This window comes from Capsicum annuum, chromosome 1 (assembly GCF_002878395.1).
Source record: "Capsicum annuum cultivar UCD-10X-F1 chromosome 1, UCD10Xv1.1, whole genome shotgun sequence".
NCBI classification, from domain to species: domain Eukaryota; kingdom Viridiplantae; phylum Streptophyta; class Magnoliopsida; order Solanales; family Solanaceae; genus Capsicum; species Capsicum annuum.
In genome coordinates, this window is record NC_061111.1 from 11,022,601 (window position 1) to 11,036,355 (window position 13,755).

Genomic DNA, 13,755 nt, shown 5'->3' on the forward strand with positions numbered 1-13,755 from the left:
TATAAGATATCCAAAGGTTGTCTATTAAACACTTCTGGGGTCTATTTAGAATGTAGTCTGGTTTTATTCTGAATGACATAGTACTCTCAGGGTAAGCAACTAAATGAAATGGTCCAAAATGAATTCTTTCCATTGTTTCTAGGGAGTCTAATGGTCTAAAATTTAAATTACCTAATACCGTCTGTTGATATGAGTCTGAAGAAGAAGCTATTCCTTTGCCTTTATCTACAGGAGGCTGAGGCTGTCCTGTTGGTTTCATGCTGAAAACAAATGAGTTGAATTAAACCAAAACTTAACTTATTTATTTATTCCTAATTGTAATCTACTTAACTGATTTGCTAAGTTGTTTTCTTTACCTTTTATATGTTCAAATATAGTATTTTTATAAATGGATACTGTATCTAGAAAATTCAGCCATCTTCTTCTACTGCTAGTTTTATTGTTTATTTTTTGATGGAATTTAACAATAGCTTCATAATCTGTTCTAACTAAAATTTCTTCTTTATTTAGAATATATAACTTAAAACTATTTAAACCATATATTATTGCTAATACTTCTAGGTCTATAGCAATCTTGTTTCCTTTTTCTTAATATGCTCCTCTCTGGTAGCTGCATATGTGTTCTTAGTTTTTATTACTATATTTATTAGGTCGTGCTTTTAGAATAGCTCCTCATCTTAAATCACTTCCATCTGTTTGAATAATTAAATAGTCTGATTCTAATGGTATTTTTAAGTCTGGAATATTTTTAAATTTTTCTTTTTATCTTTTGAACTAATTTGATATCTTCTATATTAAAGCTTTTTTGTCCCTTGCTTCCTGTCTTTGCATATAATGGTCCTGCTATTTTTCCAAAATCTTGGATAAAATTTCTCGCGTAGTTTACTAATCCTAAAAATTTTTGTAAGTCTTTAGTTTTTTCTAATTTATCGGGCATTTCTAATACCTTTTTAGCTATGTGTGGTTGCAGTTTTACTCTTCCATTTCCTAATGTTATGCCTAAGAAATTGATATAAGCTTTACATAATTTCATTTTCTTTTTACTTATTACTATACCATGCTTAACAAATAATCTAAATACTATTTGTAAGTGTCCTAAGTGTTCTTGCATATTTTGACTCAACACTAAAATATCATCTACATATACTAATACAAAATGTTTATATTCTCCAAATATATTATCCATTTTTCTTTGAAAAATGGGTGAAGCTGTCTTTAAACCAAACGGCATAACTAACCATTCAAAATGTCCTCCTGGACATGTGAGTGCGGTCCATTCTATGCTGTCTGGGTGCATTTTGACTTGCCAGTATCCTGATTTGCAGTCAAATTTGCTATATATTTTCTTATTTTGTATTCTATTGATTAACTCACTTTTATCTGGTAGTTTATATGCATCTGTTCTAGTATTGTCATTTAATCTTTTATAATTAATTACTATATGAGCTTTACCTATTATTTGTTCATTATGATTTCTTACCATAAAAGCAGGCGATCTATGTCTAGAAGTAGATCTTCTTATTACTTCTAATTTTAGAAGTTCTTTAATTTGTATATCAAATTCTTTAGTATCTTCATTATTAGTTTCTATAGGTGTAGTTTTTATAGTGTATTCTGAATTAATTATATCTAATTTACACATTATCTCATTAGCATCCCAATGAGCTAATGGTCTTTCTCCGATTATTTTCATTTTATCTAATATAGATATTATATTATCTAAATCTTTTGGATTATTTATCATTCCTATTTTATTTATTTCTTTTTTAAAGTTATAAAACTGGGTTTCTATATTTATTAAAGTATAAAATTTTTCTATATTCTCTAAGTATTCATGTTCTTCAATATTTATTAACGCATACTCTTCTATACATTCTTTTAATTCTTTTTCTTCTTTGTTAATTTTACAACTATTATCTGTACATTTATCACAGCATGGCTGAGGATCTGGTTGAGAATCTTTTTGTGCTTTAAGTTTTCTATATACTATAGGTAATCTTGAAGTTATTACTGGAGTATGTGTGAGGTTTTTGAATAACATTATACCATCTCTAGTTATAAGGCAACCTCCTCTATTGTGTAGACAAAATTTTAATCTTATCACAAAGTCTGTTTCAATATTTAAGTCTCTTACTAATACTTGATTAATATTATAATTAGGTTCGTAATATTTATTAAACGTATTTAAGAAACTTATTTGGACTTGCTCTATATAGTGATGATAAATATTTCTGGATCCATCCATTTGCATTGTTGTAATTGGTGTTTTATATGTTTCTAATATGTTTTCTGGTATTATCTCTTTATTTATTATACAACTAGTACATCCTTGATCTATTAGAGCTAATGTTTCTATTTCTATATCCTTAATTTTTATTTTTACTAATACTTTTACCATAGAAAAGTCTTTTTCTTCGTTGCATATTAGGCCACTATTATTTTCTATGTTCATAAGCTCTGTTTCTATTTGTTCTAAATGTTCCGTTCTTTGTGTACTATTTTCATCTTCATATTGTTTAGCTTTTCCTTTTTCTAATGTGTTTATTCTGTGTTCTAGCTCATTTACTCTAGCCTCCATAGTTGTTATTCTTGGATTCGTGATTTGATTGTATATCTTTGTTCATTGTTTACGTTTGATTCTATTTTTATTTTTAGGGTAGTTTCTATACAATTTATAAAGGCTTCCATGTAACATTTTCTACATTTAGCTCTGTATTCCTTACTAGGATACCATTTACAAATTTGGCATCTATTACTATCTATTCCTTTATTTTTTGAAACTCATGGGTACACCCTTCTGTGACATTCATTAAGTTATTTATTACTAAACTATTTAAGTCTAACTCATCTATTTCTTGTCCTATTTCATTTATCAGGTTATCTTCTTCAGAGTTTGATGGGTCTGTTTTGTTATTTTCATTTAATTCAAAATTTACTATGGAATATATGCTTTTTGTGTCTGACATATATTCGTCTACATTTAATAATGTTTCTTGAAAATCTTCTATTAACTGAGAGTTTCTAGTTCTGCTATTGTTTCTTTTAGGGCATCTATTTGCTAAATGATCTGGACTTCCACATATATAACATTCTAGTTTATTTCTATAATTTCTATCATTTCTATATTTCCTAACATGTCTATCTCTATTTAAATAAGGTTTCTTTGCTTGTGATTTTCTTAGAAAATATCTTTTACGAGTGTATGATTTTTTGGTGTAATTATTGTAATTCTTTCTATATCTTCTTGGTTTTCTTTGGTTATTATCATAATTCTGGGTGGTATATATTATTGATTTGCAAAAATTCATTTCATTTCTTTTTAACTGTTTTTGTATTTATATATTTGTACATTTCTCTGTTAATACATCCATTACATGTTGTATTCTTTGTCCTATAGTCCATCTAGCATTTGGGTATTGAATTACTCCATCTCTTTTATACCATCTTTCTTCTATTTCTCTTCCTAATGGTCCTGGTAATTTATTAAATAATTTCTTTCCTAATTCCTCATTAAAAGTATTACCACTGATTGTACAATAATAAAAATAATCTTTTAAAAAGTTTTTTATATGCATCCTGTGTGAGATGCTTAATTGTTCTAATTTTATCAATGCATCTTTTTGTAATGTTATTAGACCACTATTTGAGTCTTTTTCTTTTAATAAATTATGTATTTTATTTATAAAATTATAAGGATTTGGTCCCATTGCTATTAAAGCTTGAAAATCTTGTGGGCAATTAGATTTGAATCCTTCCCACGTAGCTTTTGAAAAGGTTTCGAGATACTTATATATTGTTTCTACATCTGTTTCTGTATAATGTCTTAGATAATTTGCTACTACTATTTCTTTCCATAGATTTATTACAGTATCCCACATTTGTGGATCATGAGCTGCTATGTTTAAAATTTTTCCTTTACTACCTCCTTCTTGGAGTTTAATTTGTTCTTCTATTGGCATTCTTTTTTCAGCTGGTCTTATATTTTCACCTTTAATTTCTTGATCTGGATTTATCCTAATGGTTGGTCTTCTAGGTATATTTCCTGTGCTATAACTTATTGGTTGAACATTAGGGTTAGTTGGCTGGAAAGGACTAGCACTTGTAAAGCTTGTTGCTTCTACTTCTGCTAATTCTTTATAGCTTATTATAGACATTGTGTCTTCACTTCCCTTTTCTGAGTTAGTATCATTAATAATTTTTGATTGATGCGTCTTATATTCTAAGTTATCATTTCTCTCTAAACATGTTTTGAAATGTTTTATACATTCTTTTATATCCATGTTATTCTTTTGGCATTCTTTACATTTAAAAACCCTATTTTTATTTTCTTCATGCAACATTAGTGCTTGTTCTATCGCATAATGTACTTCATATCCTTCTTGTAATATTTCTACATTCATTAATTCTTGTTCTATTTCTACAATATTCTCTGTTTCATTATCATCTAATGATCTTTGATTTGTGTAATTATAGTCTGTGAATCTAACAGATGTTTGTCCTTTACTACTAGTATATAATAATTGGGTTTCTGGAATAAATACCTTTGGTTTACTAAATTTATCTAGATTCCATTCTAATTCTGCATATTCTTCTGGATTTATCTTTATAGGTTTTATTAATATTCCTTTATTACCCATTATTTCTACTACATTGTTCACTTTTAATTTATATTTAGTGTTGCTACTTAAAGTCATTCTTCCAATAAATTCTATACATATTAATAAATTATTTCCACTACTCATTTCTTCATATCCTTTAGTTTGAATTCCTATTTTAATATTTGTTCCAAATTCTTTTAAGTTCATTAAAATGTCTGGACTAATGTAAAAAATTTCTCCATTATTTGTCATGTCTACTTCAGTTAATCCTATTATTGATTTTTTAATATCTGTCCATCTATCATCATATATTACTACCAATACTTTGGATCCTAAATTTTTTCTAGTTAATCCTTTAATTCCTATTACTATTAGTCCCATGTGCATTAACATAGTTTTATTGTTTCTTATTTGTCTTAACGATTCGGAGTCTACAAGTTTTAACGTAGTAAAATTTTCTCCTAATGCGGATATTTGTTCCTCTCTATAATGTCTGTATAACTGATTATCTGTAGTGAAGTACTTTGTATTATATAAAGTTTTAGGACTTAAAAGTTTTAATTGATTTTGCTGAAAAATTTGTAAATCCCTGTCTACGTCTATCACTTCGTTTAATTCTTGATGTTGTCTTATATTTTGTCTAGTCCTTGGTAGTAATCTAGAGAATATATTACTTCCTATTCTATTATTTGAAAAACTTATCCTTTCTTCTCTATTTTCTTTGATGGCTCTTCCTGATCTAGTTGAAAGAAAGTCCATTATGGTTTTGATTTTATAGCTTTTCTTTCTTGTCTAGGAGATAATTCGGTTCTTTTTAATTGATTTATTAGTTCGTCTATCTCAGAATTTTTATTTGATTCTTTATCTTCTTTATTTTTTAATAAGAAATCTATCTTTTTATGTAGTTCGGATAATTCTGGTTCTTCGACTGATTTGTTAATTTCTTTTCCTTTTATTAAGATATCTATTTTATGTAAATCTATTAATAATGCTATTATAGTATTATTTTATTTTACAATTATTTTTTCTGACTGGCCTATCGGTAGATGTAAAGAAAATCCTTCTGGTTTGATATGAAATATTTTTGAAATTTCTAAAGCTTTTTTATAGTTTATATCTTCTATATTCATGAAAGAGAAATTTCTTCTAGCCTTTGTGTTAATGTTTTTAACTTAGTTATATCAGTTTGTATAATTTGTAAATTTTTTTCTATTTTGGTTATTGATAAAATAGTTTTGTTTTCTATTTCTTTAGGTTTTTCTAGTATATTCTTTATTAATTTTTCGATTTCTATTTTTGTAGGTATTTTTTCTAGATTGAAATTATTATTCAAATATTGTATCTTTTTATTTATTTCTGATTCTTGGATTTTTAAATAATCTAAATTTTGTTCTAATTTTTCTAATATCTTTTTCTGCTTATTTTGAGTTTTTTCTTGTTCTTCTAAGAATCTTATTATAATGTTATCCTTTTCTTGAATTTTTTCTCTAAGGTTTATTATTATATCAATCAATGTGTTATATTGTTTATCTTCTGAGTGCAATATATGTTCTCCTTTACTAAAATTACACTTTAAAGTAGTATTATCTTTTAATTTACTATATTTCTTTTCAGGTTGATAACGAAGATCTAAATACTCAAGGTGTTTTAATGAATCTATTTTGTTTAGCCTAGATGATTTAGATTAAGATACTTTTTACTTAGCTCTATTTGGTATTTTAGTCTAATATTAGTATAAAATATATCTAATTCTATTTCTCGTATATTTTCTACTATCCTGATTTGTTCATTAATCAATGCTTTTCTATAATATTTAGATGTTACAATAATTATTTCGTCTGTTTCTTTAAAGTTTAAAATATCCTTTTCTAGGTTCTTTATTTCATTAGATAATAATTCTAGTCTTTCTTTAAACTGTTTTAGAATTTTTAATATTTGATGTTTATGTATAAATTCTCTATAATATTGACTTTGGATTTCTCTAATATATCTGATGTATCTTACAGGTATCTATTATCCTAATTGATAAGATTTTTTACTAATACGTTCCTTAAGCCACTTTATTCCTGTACTATTATTTTCTAAATATCTATCACAACCTTGTATTTTTCAATTTAACGCACTTATTAATCTATCACACACTGGTCTAGATGTATTATATAATTTATATAATCTATTTGCCTCTAGTAACTTTTTTCTACTTTCTTCTAAGTTATGTTTTCTAGCTATAATATTATTTCTTTTTTTGATTTCTCTATATAAATAGAAATAGCTACACCTTATGTCTTGGAAAGATCTATATCTTTTCATACAAAATTAAAAAAAAAAAATACAATATGTGATAACTTAATATACAATTCTACCCAATTAAACATAATTGATGTAGACAAGTAAGACTATTACCATATGTGATAACTTAATACTATATATGAAGTCTCTAATAGAATTTGTATTCATACAATGGAATATGATCGAGTCACGACTCCTAACATATTCAAACTATAATTACAGACATGACTAAAGAGTACTAGACATCTATTAGCTCCAGTGAGAGAGAAGCTCACCAAATGCATTGCAGAACATGGGACTAGTACCTAGTGTGAACATTTGCTTATCAGCATACCTACCTGATCCTATATTTATAGAAAAATAATGCTCCAAACGAAGGGATGTCCGTACATATAAAACATGTAGTAACATGTAAAATAGACAAAATAACAAGTAACAAGTACGGACACTCATATGAATCAAATATCAAGATGGACTTATGAGCAAACAAATAAATGATATACAGTAGGAACAATGGCCAATAGACTAGTCTAATTGGGATGTCATAATTCAAGCATTAAGGATGAGCAATTATGGATCAATATTATCAGAAACTATAGGATGACTTATGTAAGCAACCTTATTAGTTTACACATATGTACTCAAAGTTATTTTTTATTGTAAGACACCTGAAAATTTGCCCAGGTGATTTCCTATGCCTATATCAAATACAATGATCATAAGATGCCCTACCGAATATGTTCTGTGTCAAATGTACGGCAATGTTGCCTCATATCTATGTATGCTTTTATTACTGAATCACAGTCTATGGTACATTATGTCCCTCCTTAGGGTCTCATTATGAATGTCTGCAGGCCATATGTGTCATGTATTGGTTCGATTTAGAAGAAAGAGTACATGACATTTCAACTGACTTCAAATGCAAATGATGCCACAAGGGTCGGTACGTCACAATGTATAGACTCAGTATAATGGTATGATCTTAATTTTGTGTGTAGAATTATGTTGCGCGTGTGTGCTATGTCAAACCTATCCATACCCTCTCATCGTTAACTTTATCAAGTGGTGCCTTATAGGCCTATATAAGTGTATCACAATAAATATTGTTTAGCCATTAAATAATGCTTTTCACATACAACTAATTTCTTTGCTAGTATCGAGTTATTCAAATGCTAGTTCAATATATTATTCTATGACTATATTGCTATGTGATTCAATATACAAGTGCAATTGTACTATGACGATTTATTCTAAACTCACAGCCACATAGATATAACATATGAATTTTAGGAATTTCTAGTCCACACGAATCCAATCATGTATAGCTCTATAGAATTTGACCTGACAGGAGTAAAATGAATAATGAGCTTCAATAAATAGACGCATAAAGGTGGAGACAAGTAATTTAAAATAGAAAGAAAATGTAAATATTGTGGCGACATGGGAAGATAACGTGAGTGTTGTGGTGACATTAGGCATATTATCACGTGTTAAATGTGTAGAAACTGAAACATTCATTTCTGTATATCAAGTAGACTATATCGACTCAACTAGGAGGAAGAAATGATCATGGGTTGTGCCTTAATGACAAATGAGAGTTTAACTTTACATATATTTAGTACTTTCCTAGCTAGCAGTAATGTCATGAGCCCCAAACAATTCAATACACAGGAATGAAATTTGTATGCGACTAGCTATAAGGTTGTACCGTCTAATTGGGAAGCAATGACAATTTGAAATGAAGTGGGTTTGAAGTAGTGGCAAATAATGTGTAGGTTATCGGTCGTGTGATTTATGATGATAGAAATGAGATATTTTTGTGTCAACTTATTAGGTGCCACAAACTGTTGATTATTGGTATTGCTTTGTTTCGTGCTGGCACACTAGAAAACAAGATTAAGTTGATGTATTTGACGCAATTCAATGATATCCACTACCATAAATTTGGTCTATGACAACACAGGCAAAACCGTTGCAGTAGATGAGTAAATCGTTGTTGTAGAGGTATTGCGATGGTTAATAAACCGTTTCATCAGGTCGTGTGGCGATAGGTCTACTGCTATGATTTTTGTAACATTTTCATAAACCGTTGCAATATATGGCTATAGCAACGATTTTTACCATCACTATCGCAACACTTATTTGACATCAATTGCAACGGAATAAACTGTTGCCAATGAGTTTTATGCAACAGTTATTATATCCATTGCAACAGCTAAATAAATTTATTACACAACTCAGTTGACACTATTGCAATAGTTTTGTCATTAATGCTACAGTTTTTTTTTTGTAATATAAACTCTATAGCAATGGTTTAAAAGCTGTTGCCATAGAGTCTTATGCAACGGTTATTTTTTATCAATTTCAATAGTTAATCATATTATTGCAACAATTTTATGGTTAATGCTACACTATTTAGTGACTTTAAATGAGCTATCACAACATTTACAGGTTGTTGCTATAGCCTTAATAGTTTAAATGAATTTTCTATAGAAACGGTTCTAAGTTGCTATTGCAACAATTTAATGTACTACAAAAATATATAGCCCTGCAATGACAAACTAATAATAAATATCAACAAACTAAAATACATGAAAAGATATAGAATTACAAAACAGTACGTTATCAATGTTCATCATTAAAATTGTGTATCCAAAATATAAGCTAGCCATAGTAGTTAATATCCATAAACTATCGACATAAGTTTCAATGTGCTGTCGATTTCAAAAATGTCCTAGAACAAGTTACAAAAAACATCTAAAATCTTCTTAACGGTCTTCAATGTTCTCCTCATTTGCTTCTTCATTTTCTCCACCTACAAAAAAAAAATAATCGTGCCATTAATCTTTGTCAATGTTCTCTCTCCTCAATGTAAAATTGTTTCACATTGTTGTCACAGGGAATATGACCTTTTTCAAATGCAACTGCCTCAAAAAGACAAACAATAAGTAATAAAGCCACTTCAGAAAACTTTATCAAAATAAAATTGCAAGTAGTTACACCAAATCCACCATATAGTTAGACTAAGTTGTCTAAAATTTTCCTACAAATCCATGCATTTCACTACTGTCTACTTTTGCTAATGCAGAATTTCACAACTATGAATTTATTGTAAGTATCCATTCACAATTTTATCTTAAATTTAGAAAAAAATTCCAAAATTATCATAGAATATATAATTTTTAAAAAAACAGGTTCAATAAAAAGTGTAACAAGACTTTGCAGAACCAAGAATATAATGACCTTTTTCAAATGCAACTGCCTCAAAAAGACAAACAATAAGTAATAAAGCCACTTCAGAAAACTTTATCAAAATAAAATTGCAAGTAGTTACACCAAATCCACCATATAGTTAGACTAAGTTGTCTAAAATTTTCCTACAAATCCATGCATTTCACTACTGTCTACTTTTGCTAATGCAGAATTTCACAACTATGAATTTATTGTAAGTATCCATTCACAATTTTATCTTAAATTTAGAAAAAAATTCCAAAATTATCATGGAATATATAATTTTTAAAAAAACAGGTTCAATAAAAAAGTGTAACAAGACTTTGCAGAACCAAGAATATAATCACAATCAATGGGCAATTTTCAGGACCAACCTTGATAGTTCAAAACGGAGATACACTGGTTATTCCTGTCGTTAATCGAACTCGTTACAACGTTACCATCCACTGGTAACTACCTTTTAAACGACCTTTTATGTGTACATATATATATATATATATATATATATATATATATATATTTACACTGTCCATGTAAAAATTTGAGAAGTCTTTAGTAGCTCTACATATCCCTTCACTTCACATAAAATCAGTTGTATGTAACTATACAACAAGGACTACATGTCCCCTCTATTCTTTTGGGAAAATTTCAGAAATAGCAACTTGGTATCCTTAGTTATAACTTTTATAGCAACAGTTTCATAATTACAAAAAATAGCAAATTATATTGATATTTAAGTAAAATATTGCTATATGAATACATATACAAATATATATGTATTACTCATAAATACATATGCAAAACTGAAAAATACATATTCTTCTATTACTATGAAGTGGGTAAAATATTGTTACTTTTGCCTTAAGTTGTAATTTTTAAAAAGTGTTGTTATTTATTGTAATTATAGTCTTAAGGATGTTAGTTTCTGTAATTTTTCCTTTTCTTTTTTTCCCAATTGCCTTTCATACTTTAAAACTTCTTTAACTTTAGCGAGCTATAACAGGGGGCATTTTTGAAAAGATGGAGGTACAATTACACCTCTCTTTGTCCCTCTGCAGGTACAATAACATGACTTCTTTATCTCCCTCTCTCTTTTTCTTTGTCAACAACAACATATATACACCACCATGGTTGTCTTAATTACATATTCCACCTTGCTAACTTACATACATTAATAATGCTTACACTCGCACGAACACAAAAAGTTAGCCACTACCTATAGCATAGTTATTATTACTATCATGTATAATTAAGAACATGACAAGCAACATACATGTAAAATCACACATTCAACTGTTCTTCTCGACCATAAAGCTATGCTATCATCAACGTATTTTAAAGAAAACATCACATTTCTTTTCCCATTTTCTCTCTGTCTCTCTTATAATTAAAAATTAATATATATACAAGAGAATTATACATGACAAGTCTCACTTAAATAAAAGAGTCTCAATTAATTCAACTTTGTTTTTCTTTTGTTGATGCAGCTAGCTAGCTTATTAAAATTGACATACACAAGAAAGAAGAAGAGCTTACTTGTCCTTCTCAAGCTCCAGTCCCACTATATAGCCACCTTCTTATCAAGCTTTTTTAAGATGCAACCTTCTGACAATTACAACCCCAATATTACCAGTTTCTCTTCTTACTTCCACATAGATATTCCATCTCCTTAAATGCAATACTAACCCGAAATTGTCCAATATTTCCATGACCTTCATTTCTCCCAACCCCCTCATGATCAGTATAATCTCGATACCAGTATTATGGTAGAAGAAGATTCCAAAAAATTAGACAAACAGGAAGAAGAAGATCATGAAGAATTAGTACTAAAAAGCAGCAAGAACAAGAAGGATGAGATGAGCAGTACCACTACTAGTACTATGCGTAGGAAAAACAACAAGTGCGCTACTGGTGCTGGTGTGGGTGCTTCAAAGAAAGATAGACACAACAAGATTAACACGGCTCATGACCCTAGACACCGAAGAATGAGACTAACTCGAAATAGCTCTCAAATTCTTCAATTTGCAAGACTTTCTCGGGTTCGATAAGGCCAGTAAAACAGTGGAGTGGTTACAACTGGCTACTCACAAAGTCAAAATCAGCAATCAACGAGCTCGTTCAAAAAATAAACAAAGAAAACTGCAACGACACTATATCAATTAGTGCATCGTCTCCTTTAGAGTCATGTGAAGTTATATCCGGTGTAATTAATGAATCAACAACTAATAATACTAATAATGTTGTTCACAAGCAATAGAAGAAAAAGGTTAAGTCGATTCGTAGGACAATATTTCATCCAGTTGTTGCAAAGGAATCGAGGAATCAAGCTAGAGCAAGGGCAAGGGATAGAACAAAAATAAAGAATAGCCTAAATAATAAGAATAATATTGGTGAATCCATGAACGAGAAGTAGCAGAACAACAAGATGAGCAACAATTTGCTAGTGAATCGAAATAGACCTCGCACGGCTTCACTAGACTTTGAGTTTGTGTTTTGAACAAGAAAATGAGATGAATAACAAGGCAATAATGCTAGTGAATCGAAAGAGCCCCACACGACTTCACTAGACTTTAGATTCAACAACACAATGTAAACAAGTTTACTAATGTTCTCAAATTTCAACAAAAATATAATGTGTAAGTACCTGAATAGTACAAATTAAGGATGAATATAAACTTCTTGAGAAGTTCTGACAGTCTTGTACATCCCATTGTGACTGAATGGTTGTTTCAAAGACGAGCAACAGATGTTAGCAAATATGTTCAGATAAGAAAAACTGAAGTGAGAAAAGACAATAGAAATGGAAAGAAAGTGTGCCTTTCAACAACAACAACAACATATCCAGTATATTCCCACCAAGTGAGGTCTGGGGAGGGTAAGTGTATGCAATCCATACCATTACCTCAAATATAAGATAGAGAGGTTGTTTCCAATAGACCCCTGGCTCAAAATAAAGCAATCTAAGATAAGATAAGGAATAAATGAGAAATGAAGAATCAGAAAATAGTATGCTCCCTCCCAAAGGTAAGGGATATTTACACCTCATAATTATATCCATTATCATATTTTTCCTTTATTTAATTGAAAGCCTGATTGTGGAGTGAAACAAGCAAGAGCTATAGGGATTATGGAAAAAAAGAGTTTTACCAACTATGAGAAAAGATATATATCTACTAGCATTAATGCCAATCAATGTAATATCACATTACTTCATCCGTAGACAAAGATAGAAGATAGGAATACCAATTGAGATGCTTATGAGAAAGAAACAAATTCATATCACACTGATCATATTAGCGAACATCTTAACTGAAACTCGCATGTAATGTAAATATTTAATTTGCCTGCACGGTAACTACTCATTATAGAACTGCCACACAAAAGATCTAGAAGCTAGAGAAACAGAAAAAAATGAAATCCAAAAGTAGGACAAATCGCTCTAACCCAAATCAAACTAATACGTAGTACAATGCCACCCAAATGATTATACTAGGTGGTCAAGGATCCACCTAAAATAAGTAAGAGTGCACCAATGCTAAGAAACAATTACACTCGATCCAAATATATATATATATTTTTTAAAATCGTGTATTTATAATTCGTCCGCACTCATTATCACAAAGAAATGGTTAGCACA

The 13,755-nt window shown here is 29.2% G+C and overlaps 1 pseudogene; it reads left to right on the forward strand.

Moving 5' to 3' along the window:
• The first annotated feature begins 11,713 nt into the window (after window positions 1-11,713).
• LOC107863032 lies at window positions 11,714-12,531 on the forward strand (annotated as a pseudogene).
• The last annotated feature ends 1,224 nt before the right edge of the window (window positions 12,532-13,755 follow it).